Source organism: Canis lupus, chromosome 3 (assembly GCF_011100685.1).
Source record: "Canis lupus familiaris isolate Mischka breed German Shepherd chromosome 3, alternate assembly UU_Cfam_GSD_1.0, whole genome shotgun sequence".
NCBI lineage: Eukaryota > Metazoa > Chordata > Mammalia > Carnivora > Canidae > Canis > Canis lupus.
The window spans coordinates 78631499-78641546 of NC_049224.1; the positions used below are offsets into that span (position 1 = coordinate 78631499).

Genomic DNA, 10048 nt, shown 5'->3' on the forward strand with positions numbered 1-10048 from the left:
GACTTTAGAATGGAGAGAACTCATTTAACACTTTTAAGGGCACAAGGGATGGCATTTTTCAGACTTCGAACTACTCTTTCCAATTATTGCTGGCCAATGACACACTTCCCCAGCAATGGCTATAGATCTAAGATTGGAAAGGAAGCAGAAACTCAAGCCATCTGCTAAACTGAACCACATGTAAAAAACTCCACATTTTATCTCATCATGAGGTCTCAGCCTCCACTTGACTGCTTTACACTTTTTCTCTTTTAAAAATATAGAAGACTGTAAGAACAACTCTTCAAGGTGTAAGTCTCTTTGAGATTTTAAACATTCTGATCCTAATCAGTTTCTTTGGTAAAAAGAGTAAAGTTTACTTTGTCAACATCTTCAACAGAAGGACGTGAACAGCAGCAGTGTCAAATTAATGACCATATTCTGCAGTGTTTATGTTGTATGTAGTTAATCAGTTTCTGAAAAACTGAGATTTTGCACCACTTTTTCATAGTGGTATTTTTCAGCAGTTTATTCAGTTATTATAGATTCATATTCTCATTATTGCTTACTTAAAAAAGAAAATGCTTGAGCTGAAAATAAATAGGAAGGTTGCCTGGAATAAGCTGAAAACATTTTCTATGGAATATGTTTGTCCTCAAAAGCATATCAATTTTGACAGGTAGGACATTGTCCTCACATTCAGCTTCGAGCTGATTTTTTGAATAAAAAAAGGAAACCAACCTGGCTTTCATCTAATGGCCTTCTGAATCACCAGCTGGCTAAAGCCTCTAAACTATACATTTTCCAAGCAAAGATTACAGAGCAAAGAAGCTTAATCCCCTAACCACATCCAGATTCTCATGAATTAATTCATTAGTTCATAAATAAGTTACATCCTCAAACCACTGCCTAAACTAATGTGTAGCCATTCATTTTCATCCCTTTGGGTTTCTGAGTGTTAGTTCAGATTTCTTTAATTACTAATCAGCAACATCAACAAGAAATACAGTATATTCACAAAAGGGCTGATATAAAGGGAACCTCTGAGTGCTAAATGGGTATTTTCTTTATAATATTTTGGCTTTTTAATTTAAGCTTTGGCAAGAATGTTCAAGTTAAATATGAACGTTAACTACAAATGGATGCCAGAAAACTCATAAGATATTTAAGGGTGTTTCTATATTGTTTACTTGTTATTTTTTAAATGTGTGTTTGTATGTTTTTTTTGTATGCATGTGTTGGACAGGGGGCAGTCTTTTTTATCAGCACTGGAAACACTTAAGACTGCACAATGACAGGTTCAAATAACCATACAACTGACTCCCAAGGATATTTCAGGTATTCCAGATTCTTGGCATAAAAGCTATTACTTAGACCTAAAAAGTGGTAAATTCAAAACAAAAACAAAAAGGAAAAAAACAAACAAAAAAGTGGTAAATTCAAGAAACAAAAACAAAAAGGAAAAAAAACAAACAAAACAAATCTGGTCCACAGGTTACTGTCTCAGGGCAACAAAAATCTCAGCCATGCATGTTCAAGGTTGATTTTCTATTTGGTTCTGCAAACCTAGATTTATTCATTTTTTAAAATGAATTAATTAATTAATTTACTTACCTTTGTATAGTACTGTTTATGTCTGCTACAGTAGTAAGTCCTTTCAGTAGCGCTGACATGTTTCAAGGATACTAATATACAGGTCTAGCGATTTATGAGAATTTTTGTTTTAATTTAGTAAATTAAATTGTTCTACTACAGGATTTCAGTAATAAACTCTAACCCTCTCAGACTTCTTGAGGACCAAAATGTTGTTCTTTTCACCATATCTTCAGTGGCTAGCATCTTTCCTGGAATACTCAGTAAAATCTGTGTTCTATGAAGGACTGGTTGAATGAATTGTCTGTTTATATATCCAAATATATATGATATACATAATATAAGAGACACAGACACATATAGACACCTTCTAAATCTCTTATTGTGTGCCAAAACCTGAGTTAGTAATTTTGTTATATCTTGTATTACACAAGGACCCCATCAGGGATTTTACTCCTTTTTTAAATAATTGAGATGCGTAATCTCAGTTATGACTCGCTTAAGATCACATAGCAAATAAACAGCAGAAACAGGATTTAAACCCAAATTTTTAAAAAGATTTTATTTATTTATTCGGAAGAGATACAGAGAGAGAGGCAGAGAATTAGGCAGAGGGAGAAGCAGGCTCCCTGCGGGGAGCCCATTGTGGGACTTGATCCCGGAACTACCCTGAGTGGATCCCTGAGCCAAAGGCAGACTCAACCACTGAGCCACCCAGGTGTCCCAAATCCAAATTTTATAGTAATCAATTTAAGTAGTTCTTAAACAGTATACTACATGTTAAAGATTTCAAGAAATTCATTAATAAAAGTCAACTTGTAAACTAATTGGAAGATGTCATTCAATTTTCTTTTTCTATTCATGTTGGCTAATGTCTCTTTAATTAAATCATTCATTTAATACTATGAGTTTTTCGTTTGTTTTGTTTTACTACAGCAACCAGGTAAATACCATTCTCCCTGTTCTATTATTAAAAAGAACACAACACTATTGTGGATATATGGGCAGAGAGTAACAAGCATCACTGTAAATAAAACAAGCTAACCCTCATGTTTTCTTAATTATAAGTCAACAATTAAAGGATGTTATATTTAATATAAAGTCACTATTTCCTTTTAAAATCATTTTATGCATTTATATAGTTCATTTAACAATGAAGGATGACAAACTCAAATTAGCTAGCCACCAAAAAAAAAAAAAAATTAACTTTGAGCTAAACCTATTTAATAGAAAAGACATATTTTTTGGAATTTCCCAGAAATCTTCCATTGAATGTGAAATAAAAAAGTTCTAAAATTGGATGCTTCCACTTAGTGCAAGTGAACACAAATGTGCCCAAAGTCAATGGGGTGTGATGAATGCTGCCCACTGATTTGAGTCTCCACAATCAGCGATACTTTGAGAGGCTGGTCTACAACTACCATTGATCTCTAAGGAGACAGGAAGTTTGAGGTGGATTATAAGTCAACTCTGACAGTAAACACACCACACTGGTTAGCTTCACTGACTTTTTTTTTAAATATTATTTATTTATTCATTTGAGAGAGAAAGACAGAGGCAGAGAGAACACAAGCAGGGGGAGAGGCAGAGGGAGAGAGAGAGAAGCATGCTACCCATTGAATGGGGAGCCCTTTTAAGTGGGGCTCTATTCCAGGACCGCAGGATGATGACCTGAGCTAAAGGCAGACGTTTAACCACCTGAGACACCCAGGCACCCTTCACTGACTTCTTTTTGAAGTGGGGATGTGGGTGACTTTCTTGATGAGGAAGTATTGGATGATTTCTATTTCTAGCACAAGTTTCTTACCTCCTGGTGGTAACTGTTCACACACTAGCACCAGTGTGTGGAGTACACATGGATAGCACTGGTCTAAGTTAATAACATATTGGAATAAGATTCTTACAGGGATCATGTACACGTAGACTGTGCACCCATATCACATTTGGGATATTTTCGCTCTCTCCAATTATCAAATATAGAAAAGTGGGAACTGGTGTAGGAAACAATGCCTTCAAGTTCTCTTCAGTGTGAAAAGAGCAGAATTTTACTAGAAGACTGGCAATGCTTTAATTGTTACATATCCTTATATGTTGTTCTATATCTCTGGGGGTGCATCTGTTCTAGTCCATTCGGGCTGCTATGACAAAATGTAAAAGACTGGGTAACTTATACACAGCAAAAATTTATTTATCATAATTCTGTAGACTGGGATGTCCAAGATCAAGACAGCAGCACTGTTGGGTTCTGTTGAAAGCCTTCTTCCTGGTTCATAGCTAGCACCCATTCACTATGTTCTCGCATGATGGAAGGAGTGAGGAATCTCTGTGGAGTCTTTTTTTATTAAGGTGCTTATAAAAAAAAAAAAAAAACTTTAAAATCAGGTTTTATAAACAAATAAAAACCAAAAGTAAAATCATACAAGTGAAGAAATAAGTACTCCAGATTTCACTTCCAGTTAATTATGTTTAGCAGAAAGGTAACCAAATGACCTAAAATCTTAATCTGAAATCACGGTTCACCTGTGACAGCAAATAGAATGGCAGATACATGGAGCTTTGGATAAAGGTTCTCAAACTGAGTAAATACCACTAGGGGAGCCTGCTAACATGCCAGTTCTTCACATTTCATCCCCACAAAATCTGATAAATTAGTTCTGGAATAATGACTTATAATCTGCATTTTTCCAAAAGGTCTCCAATGTATTTTTCCAGGCAGGTGAGCAGGAGTCCACGTGTTGGGAAAAACCTGGCTCCCATGCATTAAATGAGGTGGGCCAGATCAATTCTACTGTGCAACTTTAAGGCCATAGGAATGTAAGTGAAATTTCATCAGTATTTTATATATGTGTGAGTTTTAAATGGACATGCTCTTAACTAATTTAAAAAAAAGAAGAAGAAAGAGTGGATTCTGTAAGGAGGCAACTTGGACTTCAGAGTTCATTTGATTGGATTCACGGAGTGCAAACAACTGGTTGTTTTTGTTCTCCGGGCTGTGTTAAAAGTACACAGTTCTTCTACTTGTCTCTGCTTATTAGCAGCCAGGTTTTGTTAAATCCTTCGATAATGGACTAGGTGCTGGCAATGCAAAAGCGTGACACCTGCACATGTCAATGGGTGCAAACTTCCAACGCCACTGGCATGTATACTGAAGCCCTCAGACCAAAATGTGTTTCATCCTTCACTCCTCAGAGAGGTGTCTCTCCCAAGCAGTGCCTTTACCAGAATCCCTCTCCCCACTGACCTTCAATTTCCACTCAGCAAACGTCTTTCTCATTTCTTTCACAATCTGAGATTATCTTGTTTATGTATTCTTTTCTTGTTTACTGTCTGTCTTCATTAGAATGTTTGCTTTCTAAAAGCAGAGAGCACATTTTCTTACGCAAGGCCATTATCCTGGTGAGTGAGTAAGTCTACGTGGGGCTTCATATATTATACATGATCTACAGGTATATATTGAATGAGGGAATAAATATTTTAATGAGTGCTCTAGCATGAGGAGCCTAGATATTCCATTTAAATGTGTTTTCAAGAATCTTGAGGGTGGATTAAATAATGATAAAATAGAATATTCTTCGAGGACATATAAGAGGCCTTTTTGTTTATCATGTGCTTATATTAGAATATCAAAAGATTAGAATATAGTGTCCACTATACTTATGGAATTTTATAATTTTGCATATCAAAGAATCCGAGAAATCCCAAAGAGCTTTTCTCTGCTTAATTAAACCAGCTTCCTTAAGTTATTTTTGACAATTTAACTTTTTGTTTCCCTCTAAATATCCTAAAGATGTTTGTCAGCAAGCCTTTGTTTGAGGAGTTGCTATCTTAAGCATTTTTCCCCTGCATTCTGTGATATCTGTTATTATGGTGGTGATGGGTAAATAAGAAAGATTTATTATTTCAAATTGTGTTTTATCCTCAGCTTTTCTGAATCATCTTTGTGACAGGAAATTGGTATATGATTGGAGAGCAGAGATTAGTCTAGGGAGGAGGAAATTTGCATGCATCTACAGGTTTCATTGCCTGATTACTGTAGAATGTGGGTGAAAGAGATTGCTCTTATTTCCTACAAGCAAGAAGAACATGTATCTTTCGTTGAAAATTTACTTCCATAAAAACAGACTCCATTATTTTCCCTCACCTTTGATTATTTTAACAGTCATCTCTTATAATTGGAACCTTCAAAACTTGACCTCTTGGCATTGATGTATTTGTGAAATTACTTCTCTGTCTTTAAGAATCACACTTGTAAAAGTGAGTTAATAAGAGGTGGCCTAGTATTTCAGCAAGAATTTTGTTGTTTTGTGGAAAGACCACGTCGCTTTATGTTAAACAATTTCTCTTTACACTAGGACATGACAGCAATTAACTAGCTAAAATGTTGTGTTTTATATTATTATAACTGAAAGAGAATTTGTGACAATACCTTCTCTTTCCTTTCAGTACTGGTACATAATTGGGGGGAGAAAAAAGCCTGTTCTTTTCGTGTTTCTCTATATAATATAATACATTTGTCATTTCTTATTAGCTCTTCAGATTTCTATTATTTACAATCCCTTTGAGATGCAATAAAAAAAGTTTCCACACAAAGCTCATTATTTCTAATTAATCCCGTAACAAGACTTCAGGATGGCTGTGCTATGAAGCTCTTTTCCAAAACAATAGTGTCTTATTATCCATTTCATTTTATAAATTTTACTTCTGAGGTATCAGGATAATTTATATAATATACATTTTCCGTTGTTTTAATATGCAACCAGGCTACCAAACACAATATTTGATAAATAATTCACATCTATGAGATTATAACTTTTTCCTTTGAATTATAAATAAGATATTTGAATTAACAGTTTGGAAATAATGCCTCTCAGCTAAACAAACAATATAAAAATACCCCTACTTTTTCTCTCTCAAAAACTGATATCATCTGAAACTTACACCATCTGAAATTAGATTTATATTGTGGGGCTATAGATTCTCTTGGAAATATACTTTGTCATTAGAATAAAAGAAATGGTCTCCTTCTTCATGAATTTAGTTTTAAGAGAAACAAAGATCATTTGCAACTACACCTTCTAATTGCAATGTCATTGATAATATTTTTATCTTTCTCTCTTGACTCTTTTTGAGATCTGCTAAAAAACTAGAAATTTTAAAACAAGTAATCAGAGGAAAAGGATACTCAAGAAAAATCTGGTGCATATACCATGAGATGAGACCATTAGTTAGTATCAAGGACTTTATTTAAAATGGAACTTACAGGGAGAAAAATAACTTTTCAATATTTTAAAGTCTTAGTCGAGACAATGGTGACCATATACAAAAGTAAATCTGCAGGAGTTTGACGTTGGTTTCTTTTTTAAAGAGAAACATTTACATATGTAGGCCACAGTAATCATATTAGTAGTAATACCTAAGGTACAAGAAAAGGAAGGTGAAAAGGAACGCTGCTTTGACTGAAATCTATTTCCCCTGTGCATAAATGTGAACACCAAATGTGGACACTTCACAGGATGGCTGTTGGTGATGAAATAAAGGCACTTTATGTTCCTGACTTTGTTTCTTCAATCCCTAGAAGGAAGGCCTTCTGGGTTCACCCAGGATATTAGTAATTTATTTTCTTTTCCTTCTAACATTAAATCAAGAACTGCTTAATAAGGTTCTACCATAAACTAGTGAAAATGTCTTCTACTTTGTCGTTAACGTGTTCATTCTTTCAAACATTTCTCTGTAGCCCTGATTTCTGAAAACTGCCAGCCTGTGCTCTTTTTGTTAAACCTTTCCCATGGACATTATCTTTCTTAAGAAATGGTAAGGAGATTTAGAGATAATACAGCAGCTCCTACACTTATCACAGAGCATACCCTCCCTACTCTGAACAATTATTACTAGGTTTAAATAAGGGATAATATCACATTTCACTTTTTTTGTGTGCAAATACTATGTAGCCCATCCCTATCCCAGGAGGCATTTGACTAACCATTGCCATGGGATCCAGGAAGATAGTGACAAAGGTGTTCTCTCTGACCAAACTTCAGTCAAACTCCTCCAAGCACTCTTCTCAATTAGGCCTCAGTCTTGGGCTTCAGTAGCAGCTCTGCTGGCCTGTGTGAAATGAGGGAAAAATATATAAATTGGTCTCTGCTCCTAGTTCCTGGTACAGGGTTCCTGAAACCCTTGCAATTTCTTGGGTGATAGGAGTATCTTTTGTTCTAATGAGGCAAATTTGGGTGGGCTCCTGGATGGGTCCTAGGATGAGGGCTGGTCACCAGAAAAAAATAAGCCTTGATTAGAAGTTTGAAATTTTCAGCATGCCACCCTCCGCCCTTTCTCTTGAGAAGGGAGAGGGCTGCAAAAGGAGTTAATGATCTATCATGCCTATACGGCCAAGCCTCCATAAAAATCCAACAGTAAAAAGTTAGGAGAGCTTCCAGGTTAACAAGCATATGGACACCTGGAGGTGATAAGTTCCAACCACCATGGGGACAGAAATTCCTATGTCCTAAGACCCTCCAGCCTTCACTCTAAGAATCTCTTCATCTGGCTGTTCATCTGTATCCTTTATCATATCCTTTGATAAATTGGTAAATTTAAATGTTTCCCTGAGTTCTGTGACATGATCTAACAAATTCGTCAAACCTGAGGAGGGGAACTTCTGATTTGTAACCAAATCAGATGGTAGTTGTGTAACCTAGGAACCTATTAGTGCAACCGGCATCTGAAATGGGATGAGAGCAGGCCTGTAGGGCTGGGCCCTTCAGCTGTGGGATCTGACACTATCTTTAGGAAGGCAGTATCAGAATTAAGTGAAATTATAGGAAATTCAGCTGGTGTTACATAGAACTGCTTGTTGTGGGGAAATTTTTCCTGCATTTGGTGACCAGAAGTGTGAGAAACGAAGTGTTTTGAGTGGGTGTGTAAAGGAGACACATAACACAGAATGAAATAGGAGGGAAGAACTGGGTTTCTCCTACTCAGGAAAACCCGGGTTTCAAGCTCAGCCTACATTACCCAGTATCAGCAAAAATCTTACTAAGTCAGTTTAGAGAGAAACCCCCACCCTTGATATCTAATAACCCTCAAACTGCTCATACCCTGTGTGATAGAGGATCGCCCTGGCCTGCCTTCATCTGGAATCTTGCAAGGTCAGTTTAGCAAGAAATCCCCCTACCCGTGGCATCTCCTCTGCAAAATTTCCATCCACAGATCCCCTCTCTCTTTGGCTGTAAGTGTCCATCCCTTCTTGTATTCAGGATCGAGCCCAGTTCTATTCTGAGGTCTCCGTTTCCTCACCACAACACTTTCTGAATAAAATCTGCTTTTACTTATTAACTACTGTCCAGTCCTGGTTTTCTTTACCAATGGTCAGATAAAAATAAGCCTTGATTAACTGAAATAGAAAAAAAAAGTGCTTAGCTACTGTTATCCTTAGTGATCTAGGTAAGAGAATATCAACTAATGATCTAGAATATGCGATGATTATAATTTTCAAGATAATTTCTGATTAAATTTGCTTATATCACTTTCTGAAAATGTCTATGTGTATTGTCTTAGCCGCACATAACACCAGGGCTAAAAAAAAAAAAAAAAAAGAAAGAAAGAAAGAAAGGAACCTAACATCTGTCTTCTAATAACCCTGACCCTGTTGGGAAATTTAAATGATATTACAGTCATAATAATGAAAAGCATAACAGACCTTGTTGATATATAATATTGTTATTATCTCCAGGTCATTTGTTAACTGCCTTAATGAGCCCCCAGTTATGCTATGCTAGACAGTTTTAGGATTAAAATTAAATTAATCCATTCTTTGAATTGAAGGAGTATCTACATTAAAAATTATCACTATCATCTCATTTCTAAAAAAAAGAAAGTAGTCACATGTACTAACACCATCTAAAGTTCCTCAAAATTAAATGATACTTGGTACTTAATAACTCACAGTTTCCTGCATTTCCCCTTCTTAGTCATTCATCACAGTTTGGAAATATACATGGATGTGTTTCATTGTTTGTTTTCTCCGTGTGCTGTATTCACTGCCACACGGAGATGTAAACCTAGAAAGGGCAGAGGCGCTGTCATTCATTCTTGTTTATTGCAGGCAAACTTCTAACACCCAGTGTTATGTCTAGCATACAGTAGGCATTAAATCAATATTTGTTGAATTGATAACTGAATAAATCTACTTGATCTTCAACTCTGTAAGGGTAAGGACTTTGTTTAATTTGTTCAATAAAGTATGCCGCGTATTGGACACTATACTTGGAGCTCAGCTGAATGAAAGAGAAAGGAGGGAAAGAAAAGGAGGAATAAAGAAGAAAGGCAACTAAGAAGAAAAAAAGAACAATTAAAAAAGTGGATAGATTAAGTTTATTTATTTTCTTCAGCTTTTATGAGGAGTTATATGTAGACTACATGTAAATCACCTCCAAAATATATACAAACTGAAGGTTGATGAGGGGAGGAGGTTGGGTGG

General features: G+C 35.8%; 1 long non-coding RNA gene across 1 annotated transcript; it reads right to left on the reverse strand.

Moving 5' to 3' along the window:
- Positions 1 to 3735: 3735 nt before the first annotated feature.
- On the reverse strand, positions 3736 to 8866 carry LOC111095393. Its single transcript, XR_005356426.1, has 4 exons — positions 8744 to 8866; positions 7553 to 7677; positions 4814 to 4924; positions 3736 to 3921 (listed from the first exon to the last, which is right to left on the reverse strand). It is a non-coding gene; the product is annotated as an uncharacterized LOC111095393 (long non-coding RNA).
- Positions 8867 to 10048: the final 1182 nt, after the last annotated feature.